The following is a 14,666-nucleotide window of genomic DNA, read 5'->3' as shown; positions in this document are numbered from 1 at the left end:
GCCCTATTTGTTTATTTTTGTTTTTATCATCATTACTCTAGGAGGTAGATCTGAGAAGATATTGCTGTGGTTTATGTAAGAGAGTTTTCAGTCTATGTTTTCCTCTAAGAGTTTTATAGTGTCTGGTCTTATATCTAGGTCTTTAATCCATTTTGAGTTTATTTTTGTGTATGGTGTTAGGGAGTGTTCTAGTTTCATTCTTTTCCATGTGGCTGTCCAATTTTCCCAGCACCACTTATTGAAGGGAGTGTCTTTTCTCCATAGTATATTCTTGCCTCCTTTGTCATCAAGTAGTTGGCTGTAGGTGCATGGGTTTAATTCTGTGCTTTTATCCTGTTCCACTAATCTATATTTGTGTCTTTGTATTGGTACCATACTGTATTTTTTTGGCCTTTGTTTTTAATTACTTAATGAATTTTATTACATTTATAGGTGTACGACAATCACCACAACCAAATTTTACATCATTTCCATCCCAAACCCTCAGTGCATCCCCCCACTCCCCAACCTGTCTCATTTGGAAAGCAGAAGTTTTTCAAAGTCTGTGAGTCAGTATCTGTTCTGCAAAAAAGATCAATGTGTCCTTTTTAATTTTATTTATTTATTTATTTTTAATTTTAATTTTTATTGAAGTATAGTTGATGTACAATATTATATAAATTACAGGTACACAATATAGTGATCCACAATTTTTAAAGGTTATACTCCATTTATACTTATAAAATCTTCCCTGTGCGTGGACTATGTCCTTGTAGCTTTTTTAATATGTAACAGTTTCTATCTCTTTATCTGCAACCCCTATGTTGCTCCTCCCTTTTTTTTCCCTCTCACTGTGGTAACCACTAATTTATTTTCTGTATCTGTGAGTCTGCTTTTTGTTGTTGTTGTTATATTCACTAGTTTTTTGTAATTTGTTAGATTCCACATATAAGTGATTTCATACAGTATTTTTCTTTTCTGTCTGACTTATTTCCCTTAGCGTATTACCCTCCAAGTCCATCCATGTCATTGCAAATGGCAACATTTCATTCTTTTACATGGTTGAGTAATATTCTATTCTATATATATATATATATATATATATATATATATACACCACATCTACTTTATCCATTCATCTATTGATGGACACTTAGGTTGCTTCCATATCTATCTTGGCATTTGTAAGTAATACTGCTATAAGCATGGTGCATGTATTTTTTTGAATTAGTGTTTTTTGTTTTATTTTGTCTTTCTTTTGTTTCTCAGATGTATACATTTCCAATTCCATTTCTGGGAATGTGTCCATTTTTTAGATTCCACATGTAAGTGATAGCATTTGAGGTTGGTGTCTCATTGTATGGCTGACTTCACTTAGCATGATAATTTTTTTTTTTTTGTCTTTTTGTTGTTGTTGCTATTTCTTGGGCCGCTCCCGCGGCATATGGAGATTCCCAGGCTAGGGGTTGAATCGGAGCTGTAGCCACCGGCCTATGCCAGAGCCACAGCAACACAGGATCCGAGCCGCGTCTGCAACCTACACCACAGCTCACGGCAATGCCGGATCGTTAACCCACTGAGCAAGGGCAGGAACCGAACCCGCAACCTCATGGTTCCTAGTTGGATTCGTTAACCACTGCGCCACGACGGGAACTCCTTAGCATGATAATTTATAGGTCCATTCATGATGCTGCAAATGCCATTATTTTTTTCATTTTAATGGCTGAGTAATATTCATTGTGCATATATACCACATCTTCTGGATCCACTCCTCTGTTGATGGACATTTAGGTTGTTTCCATGTCTTAGCTATTGCACATAGTGCTGCAATGAACACTGGAGTACATGTGTCTTTGCAAGTCGTGGTTTTCTCTGGATATATGCCCTGGAGTGGAATTGCTGGATCAAATGGTATTTCTATGTTTAGTTTTCTGAGGCATCTCCATACTGTTTTCACAGTGGTTGCACCAACTTACAATCCCGCCAGCAGTATAATAGGGTTTCTTTTTCTCCACACACTCTCCAGCACTTATTGTTTGTAGACTCTTGCATGATGGCCATTCTGGCTGGTGTAAGGTGGGGTACCTCATAGTGGTTTTGATTTGCCTTTTTCTAATAATGAATGATGTTGAACATCTTTTCATGTGTTTTTTGGTTATCTGTATGTCTTCTTTGGAGAATTGCCTGTTTAGGTCTTCTTCCCCCCACCCCATTTTTGGCTTTTTGCCTTTTTTAGGGCTGCTCCCACAGCATATGGAGGTTCTCAGGCTAGGGGGTCTAATCAGAGTGTAGCTGCCGGCCTACACCAGAGCCACAGCAGCAATGGGATCAGAGCTGCATCTGCAGCCTGCACCACAGCTCACAGCAATGCTAGATGCTTAACCCACTGAGCAAGGCTGGGGATTGAACCCGCAATCTCATGGTTCCTAGTCAGATACGTTCACCACTGAGCCACGACAGGAACTCCTTCTGCCCATTTTCGATGTTTATTTTTATTTTTATTTTTTTGTCATTGAGTGGTAGAAGGTGTTCATAAATTTAATTAAATTTTAAGTCCCATTTGTTTATTTTGCTTTTATTGTCATTACTCTAAGAGGTGGATCTGAGAAGATGTTGCTGTTATTTATGTCGGAGTGTGTTTGGCCTATGCTTTCCTCTAAGAGTTTTAGAGTATCTGGTCTTATATTTGGGTCTTTAATCCATTTTGAGTTTATTTTTGTGTATGTTGTTAGGAAGGGAGATAATTTCATTGTTTTCCATGTGGCCATCCAGTTTTACCAGCACCACTTACTGAACAGGCTGTCCTTTCTCCACTCTATATTCTTGCCTCCTTTGTCATAGATTAGTTGACTGTAGGTGTGTGGGTTGAATTCTGGGCTTTCTTTCCTGTTGCACTGATCTATATTTCTGTCTTTGTGCCAGTACCATACAGTGTTGATGACTGTTGCTTTGTAGTATATTCTGAAGTCAGGGAGCCCGATTTTTCCAGCTCCATTTTTCTTTGGCTATTATGGGTCTTTTTGTGCTTCCAAACAAACTTTAAAATATTTTGTTTGAATTCTGTGAAAAATGTCCTTGGTAATTTGATAGGGATTGCACTGAATCTTTAGATTGCCTTGGGTAGTATATTCATTTTGATAATATCGACTCTTCCAAACCAGGAGCATGGTATGTCTTTCTATCTATTTTTGTCACCTTTGATTTCTTTCATCAGTGGCTTGTAGTTTTCAGAGTACAGGTCTTTTGTCTCTTTAGGTAGGTTTACTCCTAGGTATTTTATTATTTTGGATGTGATGGTAAATAGGATTGCTTCCCTAATTTCTCTTTCTGCTTTTTCATTGTTAGTGTATAGAAATGCCATCGATTTATGTGTATTAATTTTGTATCCTGCAACTTTGCCAAATTCCTGGATGAGCTCTACGAGTTTTCTGGTAGAGTCTTTAAGATTCTCTAGGTATAGTATCATGTCATCTGCAAATAGTGATAGTTCACTTCTTCTTTTCCCATCTGGATGCCTCTTATTTCTTTTACTTCTCTGATTGCTGTGGCTAGGACTTCTAAAACTATGTTGAAGTGTAGTGGTGAGAGCAGGCATCCTTGTCTTGTTCCTGATCTCGGTGGGAATTCTTTCAGCTTTTCACTGTTGAGAATGACGTTATCTCTGGATTTGCCATACATGGCCTTTATTAAGTTGAGGTAGGTTCCCTCTATGCCCACTTTCTGAAGGTTTTTTTTTTTTTAAATCAGAAATGGGTGTTGGATTTCATCAAAGGCTTTTCCCGCATCTATTGAGAGGATCACATGGTTTTGATTCTTCAGTTTGTTAATGTGGAATATCACACTGATGAATTTGTGGATACTGAAGAACACTTGCATCCCTGGGCTAAATCCCACTCGATAATGATATACAATCATTTTAATGGATTGTTGCTAGTATTTTGTTGAGGATTTTTGCATTGATTTTCATCAGTGATATTGGCCTGTGATTTTCTCTTTTTGTGGTATCTTTGTCTGGTTTTGGTATCTCAGTGATGGTGGCCTCATAGAATGAGTTTGGGAGTGTTCCTTCCTCTGCAATTTTTTGGAATAGTTTCAGAAGGAGAGGGGTTAGGTCTTTTCTAAATTTTTGGTAGTATTCTCCTGTGAAGCCATCTGTTCCTGGACTTTTGTTTGTTGGAAGTTTTTTGATCACAGTTTCAATTTCAGCACTTGTGATTGGTCCATTCATCTTATCTATTTCATCTTGATTTAGTCTTGGAAGATTGTGCTTTTCTAAGAATTTGTCCATTTCTTCTAGGTTTTCCATTATATTGGCATAGAGTTGCATGTATTAGTCTCTTATAACCCTTTGTATTTCTGTGATATCCGTTGTTACTTCTCCATTTTTATTTGTAATTTTATTGATTTGGGTCCTCTCTCTTTTTTTTTCCTGGTAAATCTGGCTAAGGATTTATCAATTTTGTTGATTTTCTCAAAGAACCATCTTTTGGTTTCATCGATCTTTTCTATGGTTTTCTTCATTTCTATTTCATTGATTTCTGCTCTGTTATTTATGATTTCTTTCCTTCTACTAACTTTAGGTCTTGTCTGTTCTTCTCTGTGCTTTAGATGTAAAGTTAGCTTGTTTATTTGAGCTTTTTCTTGTTTCCTGAGGTGGGCTTGTATTGCTCTAAACTTTCCTCTTAGAATGGCTTTTGCTGCATCCCATAGGTTTTGGAGTGTCGTATCTTTGTTGTCATTTGCTTCTAGGTATTTCTTAATTTCCTCTTTGATTTCTTCAGTGATCTACTGGTTGTTTAGTAGCATGTTGTTGAGTCTCCCTGTGTTTGTGTTTTTTGCAGTTTTTTCTTGTTGTTGATTTCTAGTCATATAGTGTTGTGGTCAGAAAAGATGCTTGATAAGATTTTAATTTTCTTTAAGTTTCCAAGGCTTGATTTGTAGCCCAGGATGTGAAAAATCTGAGAGAATATTCCATGTGCAGTTGAGAAAAATGTGTATTTTGTTGATTTTTGATGGAATGTCCTATAAATATCTTTTAAGTCCATCTGGTCTAATGCTTCATTCAGGGCCTGTGTTTCCTTATTGATTTTCTGTCTGGTTGATCTGTCCATTGCTGTAAGTGTGGTGTTAAAGTCCCCCACTATGATTGTGTTATTGTCGATTTCTCCTTTTAAGGTTTTTAGCAGTTGCCTTATATATTGTGGTGATCCTATGTTTACTGAGTAGATATTTAAAATTTTTATATCTTCTTCTTGGATTGATCCCTTGATCATTAGGTAGTGTGCTTCCTTGTTTCTTAAAGTATTCTTCATTTTAAAGTCTATTTTGTCTGATATGAGTATTGCTACTCCAGCTTTCTTTTGATTACCTTTTGCATGGAATGTTTTCTTCCATCCTCTCACTTTCAATTTGTATGTGTCCCCAGAAGTGAAGTGGGTCTCTTGAAGACAGCATATATGTGGGTGTTGTTTTTTATATCCATTCAGCCAGTCAGTGTCTTTTGGTTGAGGCGTTTAGTCCATTAATATTTAAGGTAATTATTGATATATATGTTCATATTGCCATTTTATTAATTGCTTTGATTTGTTTTTGTTGCTCTTTTTTCTTCCCTTCTCTTGTTCTCTCTTCTTGTGGTTTGATGACTATCTTTAGTGTTGTATTTGAGTTGACTTTTCTCATTTGTTTGCATATCAATTGTAGATTATTGGTTTGCAGTTATTCTGAAATTTTGATATGTCTATATATATATATATATATATATATATATATGAGATTGTTTTAAGTTGTTGTTCTCTTAATTGCAATTTCATCTCCAGTGTCCTGAATTTGTACCCACCTCGTCTCATGATTTCTGATTTTGGTGGTATAATTGTGCATGGATAATTTCATATCTTTACTGTATAGATACATTTACTGGTGAGCCTTTTCATTTGCGGTATTTTTGTTTCCTGTTTCTGTCTTTTCTCTTCTGCTTAGAGAAATTCCTTTAGTATTTGTTGTAAAGCTGATTTAGTGTTGCTGAATTCTTTCAGCTTTTTCTTATCTGTGAAGGTTTTGATGTCTCCTTCAAATAGGAATGAGAGCTTTGCTGGGTAAAGTAATCTTGGTTGTAGGTTTTTTCCTTTCATCATGTTAAATATATCATGCCATTCCCTTCTGGCCTGAAGTGTTTCTGCTGAAAAATCTGCTGATAACCTTATTGAGGTTCCCTTGTATGTTATTTGTTTCTTTTCCCTAGCTGCTTTCAAGATTTTCTCTTTGTCTTTAATTTTGGTCATTTTGATTAATATGTGTCTTAGTGTGTTCTTCCTTGGGTTTATTTTATATGGTACTTGTTGTGTTTCCTGGATTTGAGTGGAAGCTTCCTTCCCCATTTTAGAGAAGTTTTCAGCTATTATCTCTTAGAATATTTTTTCTGTTCCTTTCTCTCTCTCTTCTTCTGGCACCCCTATAATACGGATATTGGTGCATTTAACATTATTTCAGAGTTCTCTGAGACTTTCTTCATTTGTTTTCAATCTTTTTTCTTTTTTCTGTTCTGCATCTGTAATTTCCACTAATCTGTCCTCCGCCTCACTTATTTGTTCTTCTGCCTCCTGTATTTGGCTGTTGGCTGCTTCTAACGATTTTTTTTTTATTTCAGTTACTATATTTTGCATCTCTTCTTGCTTAAGTTTTATATCCTGTATTTCTTTGCTCAGTGTTTCCTGTAAGTTATCCATCTTTCCCTCCGGTTTATTTCTGATGTCTTGCATCATCTTCAGCATCCACAGTCTAAAGTTTTTTTTCCTGGAGGCTGAGAATCTCCTGATCAGTTAACTCTTTTTCTGTTTTTTTTTTTTCTTTCTCCCTCATCTGAGTTATAGTTCTCTGTCTTTTCATTTTTATAGGTTTTGATGTGGTGGCCTTTTTATACACAATAGAGTTGTAGCCTTTCTTACTTCTGGTGTCTGCCCCCCTTGTGGCTGAAGTTGGTCTGGGGGTTTGCTCTTGGCTTCCTGATGGGAGCGGCTGATGCCTGCCCACTGGTAGGTGGAGCTGATTCCTATCCCTCTGGTGTGTGGGGCTTTGTCTTTTTGTGAGGTTAGAGGTAGCTGTGTGCCTGGGGGTCTTTAGGCAGCCTGTTTACTGGTGGGTGGGGCTGTAAAGCCCCCTGGATTGTTATTTGGCCTGTGGCTTCTCAGTGCTGATGGGTGGGACAAGATTTTCCCAAAATGGCCACCTCCAGAGAAACACATTCTGATGAATATTCCCAAGAGTTTTGCTTCCAATGCCCTTCCCCCACAACATGCCACATTCACCCCCTGTTTTCCCAGGAGATCCTCCAAGAACTGCAGTCAGGTCTGACTCAGATTCCTATGGAGACTGTGATCCAGTGCAGGTGAAAGTCTGTGTGCACCTTTCAAGAATGGGGTCTCGATTTCCCCCAGTCACATGGAGTTATTGCACACAACCCCACTCGCCTTCAATGCCAGATGCTGTGGGGGCTCTTTCTCTCAATGCCAGATCCCCAGGCATGGGGACTTGACGTGGTGCTCAGAACTCTCACTCCTGTAGGTGAGTCTCTGTGATACAGTTACTTTCCAGTCTGGGGGGCTTCCCACTTGTGAGATATGGGGTTTCTTATATCATGTAATCACCCCTCCAACCTCTTGTTGTGGCCTCCTCTTTGTCTTCTGTAGTAGGATATCTTTTTGAAAGTTTCCAGTCCAATCGGTTGAACATTGATCAGCATTTGGTTGTAATTTTTTTTTTTAGGAGAAAAGTTGAGCTCCAATCCTTCTATTCCACCATCTTAATCCCATCTCCTCTGGCAACACTGGATCTTTAACCCACTGAACAAGGCCAGGGATCTAACTGCATCCTCATGGATTCTGTAACTGGGATAGTTTCCTGTGGGGCTCCTAGGCACACAAGAATTTCTGTGTCCTCAATTTCTTGTTTTTTAGGAAATAGCCTCTGCCTCCATTACATTCCCTGAGTTCCAAAGGGCAATTCTAAAGGACTATTCTGGGAAGAGATGGGATGCAGAAACCAGGGAGAAACAGTCAAGGACAATTGTGCAGACTTTGGGCAGGGTCTAGCTTCCTCCTCAAGGAACATCCATAACAGTATATGATTCTTTCTGCAGAACTAATGCATTCTTCATTCAGGGGGAAGAATATGGACCACCAGAACCAGCCCTGGGGCCACTAAACACCAGCTTTGTAAGACAATGCCAGCTTGTCTCTACTCTAATCCTTATCTATGGCCCTATTTTCCCTCCCCAAACTTTAAAACAAGCTCCTAATCCCTTCCAAGGGGGAACAGTCTTTAAGGCATTAGCCTACTGTGGCCCCTTTTGCCTGGCAAAGCAATAAGGCTATCTTTTCCTCCTTCACCCAGAACTCTGTCTCTGCATTTCTGTTTGGTAATGGTGGACAGAGGCTGAGTTTTGGGAACAATACTAGTTGATTTCTTAACCCCATGAGCTGCAATAGGAACACCTAAGCATTTCTTTATTTTATAGCCTTTATCTCTAAGTATTTAGTTTTTTTTAAAAGACTATTTCATTTGCTCTTGTATTCAGGGACAAAATCTATGTATAGGTTAATCTCCTTTGTCTTATATTACCTTCTGTTGGCTTTAAAATTCTCTTAAACATTTTGTCCTTTCCTCTTTCTTTTTCTCAGTTTCTCAAGTGTGCTCTCCATGCTTGAATGACTTAGCAGATTATCTTTTCCTTTTCCTTTTTTTTTTTTTACTGCTCTTGTGATAAGCTTCATTTCTGAAAGGCTTTCTACTTTCCATTTGACCTGAGTTTATCAGCTCATCATTTCATCTCCTTTTGTTCATGTTGCCCTCATTTTCTAACTCTTATGTACTCTTATGTGTCTTCTTCAGACTCTTTTTCATGCTAGACACTGCTTTTGGTAAATTATTTGATTTCATGTAGAACTAAGGGTTCATTCTAAAAAATATTTATTGAAGTATAGTTGATTTACAATATTTTGTTAGTTTCAGGTGTACAGCAAAGGGATTCAAATATATGTGTTTATATATATTCTTTATCAGATTGTTTTTCACTATAGGTTATTATAAAATATTGAATAAATCTTCTTATTTTATATATAGTAGTGTGTATCTGTTAAACATGTAATTTATCCCTCTCTCCCCCTTCCCTCTTTGGTAACCATAATTTTGTTTTCTATGTTGTGAGTCTGTTTCCATTTTGTAAGTAATTTTATTTGTATTTTTTTAGATTGCACATATAATATTGCACATATGATATCATATCATGTTAATCTTCCTCTGTTTGACTTACTTCACTAAGTATGATAATCCTTGGACCAATCCATATTATTGTAATATTTCATTCTTTTTTTTTTCTTTTGTCTTTTTAGGGTGGCACCTGTGACATATGGAGTTTCCCAGGCTACAGGTCTAATCGGAGACTACCCCATAGCTCATGGCAATGCTGGATCCTCAACCCACTGAGTGAGGCCAGGGGTCAAACCTGCAACCTCATGGTTCCCAGTCAGTTTCTTTTCTGCTGTGCCACAACAGGAACTCCCAATATTTCATTCTTTTTTAATGGCTGAATAATATTCCACTGTGTGTGTGTTTGTGTGTGTATACATATACCACATCTTCATCTATGCATCTGTTAATAGACACTTAAGTCACTTCCATGTCTTGGCTATTAATAGTGCTGGGGTGCATGTATATCTTCAATTTAGAGTTTTCATCTTTTCTGAATATTTGTCCAGAAATGGGATTTCTGGATCATATGGTAACTCTATTTGTAGTTTATTTTTTTTTCTTTTTGCCATTTCTTGGGTTGCCCCCATGGCATATGGAGGTTCCCAGGCTAGGGGTCCAATTGGAGCTGTAGACGCCAGCCTATGCCAGAGCCATAGCAATGCAGGATACAAGCTGCATCTGCAACCTACACCACAGCTCATGTCAACGCTGGATCCTTAATCCACTGAGTAAAGACAGGGATTGAACCCGCAACCTCATGGTTCCTAGTTGGATTCATTAACCACTGAGCCACGATGGGAACTCCTCTATTTATAGTTTTTAAAAGAACTTCCATACCATTTTCTATAGTGGCTGCACCAATTTCCATTCCCACCAACAGGGTAATAGGGTTTCCTTTTCTACACATGGTCTCCAGCATTGATTATTTCTAGGTTTTTTGATGATGCCATACTGACTGATTGTGGGGTAATATATCACTGTAGTTTTGATTTGCATTTTTTAAAAATAATGAGCCATGTTGATAATCTTTTCATGTGCCTGTTAGCCATCTGTTTGTCTTATTTGAAGAGAAATCTATTTTGGTCTTCTGTCCATTTTTTGATTTTTTTAAAATTTTCCCACTGTACAGCAAGGGGATCAAGTTATCCTTACATGTATACATTACAATTACATTTTTTTCCCCTACCCTTTGTTCTGTTGCAACATGACTATCTAGACAAAGTTCTCAATGCTACTCAGCAGGATCTGCTTGTAAATCTTGTGTCTGATAAAGGGAACCCTCAGCAGGATCTGCTTGTAAGTTGTGTCTGATAAAGGGAACCCTCCTGCACTGTTGGTGGGAATGTAAACTGGTACAGCCACTATGGAGAACAGTTTGGAGATACCTTAGAAATCTATACATAGAACTTCAATATGACCCCACAATCCCACTCTTGGGCATATATCTGGACAAAACTCTACGTAAAAGAGACACATGCACCCGCATGTTCATTGCAGCACTATTCACAATAGCCAGGACATGGAAACAACCCAAATGTCCATCAACAGATTGTTTTTTTTTGATATTGAGTTGTATAGCTATTTGAATATTTTGGAAACTAAGCTCTTGTTGATTGCATTGTTTGCAATATTTTCTCCCAGTTGGTAGGCTGTCTTTTCTTTTTTATTTTTTTTTAAATTTTTAAATTTTTTTTTGTCTTTTTGCCATTTCTTGGGCTGCTTTCATGGCACATGGAGGTTCCCAGTCTGGGGGTCGAATCAGAGCCTTAGCCACCAGCCTATGCCAGAGCCACAGCAACATGGGATTTGAGCCGCTTCGGCAACCTACACCACAGCTCACGGCAATGCTGGATCCTTAACCCATTGAGCAAGGCCAGGGATCGAACCCACAACCTCATGGTTCCTAGTCGGATTCGTTAACCACTGAGCCACGATGAGAACTCCTAGGCTGTCTTTTCATATTGTTTGTGGTTTCTTTTGCTATGCAAAAGCTTTTAAGTTTGATTAGGTCTTGTTTGTTTACCTTTTCTTTTATTTCTTTTTTCCTTGAGACACTGACCTAAGAAAAAATTGCTACAATGTATGTTAGAGCATATTTTGCCCATGTTCTCTACTGAGGGTTTTTATCACGTAATGTTTTATATTTTCTTTAAGCCACTTTGTGTTTATTTTTTTGTATGGTGTGAGGGAATGTTCTAACTTCATTGGTTTACATGCAGCTGTCCTGCTTTCCCAACACCACTTGCTGAAGAAATTCTTCCCTTTACAGTATATTCTGCCCTCCTTTTCCAAAATTAATTGACCATAGGCATGTGAGTTTATTTCTAGGATCTCTATTCTGGGAGAACTAGGGGTTCTTGTTGTATTAGCTTCCTGTGACTGCCATAACAAATTGCCACAAATTTATTGGCTTAAAACAATTTAAAAACCATAATTTTATGGTTCTGAAGGTCTGAAGTCAAATATGAGTCTCATTGGGCTAAAATTATGGTGTGGGAAAGGGTGCCATTCCTATATGGAGGCTTTAGGGGAGCATCTTCTATTTGGCCTTTGCCAATTTTTCAAGGTCTCTTCTTCCATGAATCCTCACATCAATCACTTTGAAATTTTTTACCTCCTTCCACTTTTAAGGAATCTCACGATTACATCAGTCCAGGCTGATGATCCAGGCTACCCCCCCCCCAATTTATTTATTTATTTACTATTTTATTTATTTATTTTTATTTATTTAAAAATTTTTTTTCCACTGTACAGCATGGGGACCAAGTTCCACATACATATATACATAATTTTTCCTCCCATTGTCATGTTGCAATGTAAGTATCTAGACATAGTTCTAAGTGCTACACAGCAGGTTCTCATTGTAAATCCATTCCAAGAGCAACAGTTTGCATCCGTTAACACTAAGCTCCTGATCCCTCCAACTCCCTCCCTCTCCGCCCTGGAGAAGCCACAAGTCTATTCTCCAAGTCCATGATTTTCTTTTCTGTGGAAAGGTTCATTTGTGCTGTATATTAGATACCAGATATGAGTGAAATCATATGGTATTTGTCTTTCTCTTTCTGACTTATTTCACTCAGGATGAGGGTCTCTAGGTCCATCCATGTTGTTGCAAAGGACATTATGTTGTTCTTTTTTATGGCTGAGTAGTATTCCATTGTGTATATATACCATATCTTCCTAATCCAATCATCTGTCGATGGACATTTGGGTTGTTTCCATCTCTTGACTATTGTGAAGAGAGCTGCAATGAACATGCGGGTGCATGTGTGTTTATTAAGGAAAGTTTTGTCTGGATACATTCCCAAGAGTGGGACTGCTGGGTTGTTTGGTAGTTCTATGTATAGTTTTCTAAAGTACCTCCATACTGTTCTCCATAGTGGCTGTACTAGCTTACATTCCTACCAACAGTTCAGGAGGGTTCCCTTTTCTCCATACCCTCTCCAGCATTTGTTATCTGTGGACTTATTAATGATGGCCATTCTGACTGGTTTGAGGTGGTATCTCATGGTAGTTTTGATTTGCATTTCTCTAATAATCAGGGAGGTTGAGCCTGTTTTCATGTGTTTACTGGCCATATGTATATCTTCCTTGGAGAACAGTCTATTCAGGTCTTTTGCCCATTTTTCCATTGGGTTGTTGGCTTTTTTGCTGTTGAGTTGTGTAAGTTGCTTGTATATTCTAGGGATTAAGCCCTTGTCAGTTGCATCATTTGAAACTATTTTCTCCCATTCTGTAAGTTGTCTTTTTGTTCTTCTTTTTCTAATTCGTTTAGGTGGAGGGTTAAGTTGTTAATTTGAGATCTTTCTTCTTTTTTGAGGAAGACCTGTATTACTATGAATTTCCCTCTAAGCCCTGCTTTTGCAGCATCCCATAGATTTTGAGCATTGTGCCTTCATTATCGTTTATCTCGAGGTATTTCTTAATTTTCTTCTTGATTTCCTCATTAACCTATGCGTTTTTAGTAGCATGTTGTTTAGTCTCCATGTAGTTGTTTTTTTTCTCATTTCTATTCCTGTGGTTGATTTCTAGTTTCATACCATTGTGGTCAGAGAAGATACTGGAAATAATTTCTTTTTTTTTTTTGTCTTATTGTCTTTTTTAAGGCTGCACCCACAGCATATGGAGGTTCCCAGGCTAGGGGTCTAATCAGAGCCATAGCTGCTGGCCTATGCCAGAGCCACAGCAATGCCAGATCTGAGCTGCATCTGCAACCTACACCTCAGCTCATGGCAGTGCTTGATCCTTAACCCACTGAGCAAGGCCAGAGATTGAACCTGCAACCTCATGGTTCCTAGTTGGATTCGTTAACCACAGCACTATGATGGCAACTCCCCTGGAAATAATTTCTATGTTCCTAAATTTGTTGAGGTTATCTTTGTGCCCTAATATGTGATCAATTCTCGAGAATGTTCCATGCACACTTGAGAAGACTGTGTATTCTGTTTTTTTTTTGGATGTAGTATCCTGAAGATGTCAATTAAGTCTAACTTTTCTATTGTTTCCTTTAGGATCTCTGTTGCCTTATTGGTTTTCTGTCTGAGGATCTGTCCATTGATGTGAGTGGGGTGTTAAATTCTTCTACTATGATTGTATTCCCATTAATTTCTCCTTTTATGTCTGTTAATATTTGTTGTATGTATCTGGGTGCTCCTATGTTTGGGGCATATATGTTGACGATAGTAACATTCTCTCCTTGGATGGATCCCTTAATCATTAAATAGTGTCCTTCTTTGTCTTTTTTTATGGCCTTCATTTTAATGTCTATTTTGTCTGATATGAGTATTGCAACTCCTGCTTTCCTGTCATGTCTATTGACATGAAATATTTTTTCCCACTCCTTCGCTTTCAATCTATATGTATGTTTTGTCCTAAGGTGAGTTTCTTGTAAGCAGCAGATTGACGGTTTTTGCTTTGTATCCACTCAGCCACTCTGTGTCTTTTGACTGGAGCATTCAATCCATTGACATTTAAGGTGATAATGGATAGATGATTATTTATTGCCATTTTGAAACTTGTGTTCCAGTTGATTCTATAATTCTCCATTTTTCCTTTCTTTTTTTGGTTTGATGGTCTCCAATTATTTTCTGCTTGAGTGTTTTTCCTTTCATTTTTTGTGAATGTAATGTTTGGTTTTGATTTGTGCTTGCCCTAGTTTTTAAGTATGTTAACCCCTTCCTATAATTGTGTGTTTTAGCCTGATAATCCTGTAGGTTCAAACATTTCATTATCATAATAAAATTTAATGAAAGAAAAAAATTAAGAAAAGAATCTATTTATTTCCCTACTTCCCTTGCCCACCTTTTATGATTTTGATGTCTCTTTTGTTCTTTTTAATTTAATTTTATTTTGTTTTAAGCATCTTCATGATTAGATCTGTATGCTGGCTTATTTGAGTGACTGCTCTCTGGTTGTGGTTTCTTCCATCCTAGCTCTTCCTCCTC

The sequence above is a fragment of the Sus scrofa genome, chromosome 2, assembly GCF_000003025.6.
Source record: "Sus scrofa isolate TJ Tabasco breed Duroc chromosome 2, Sscrofa11.1, whole genome shotgun sequence".
Classification (NCBI taxonomy): Eukaryota; Metazoa; Chordata; class Mammalia; order Artiodactyla; family Suidae; genus Sus; species Sus scrofa.
This window is presented reverse-complemented; position numbering follows the sequence as displayed.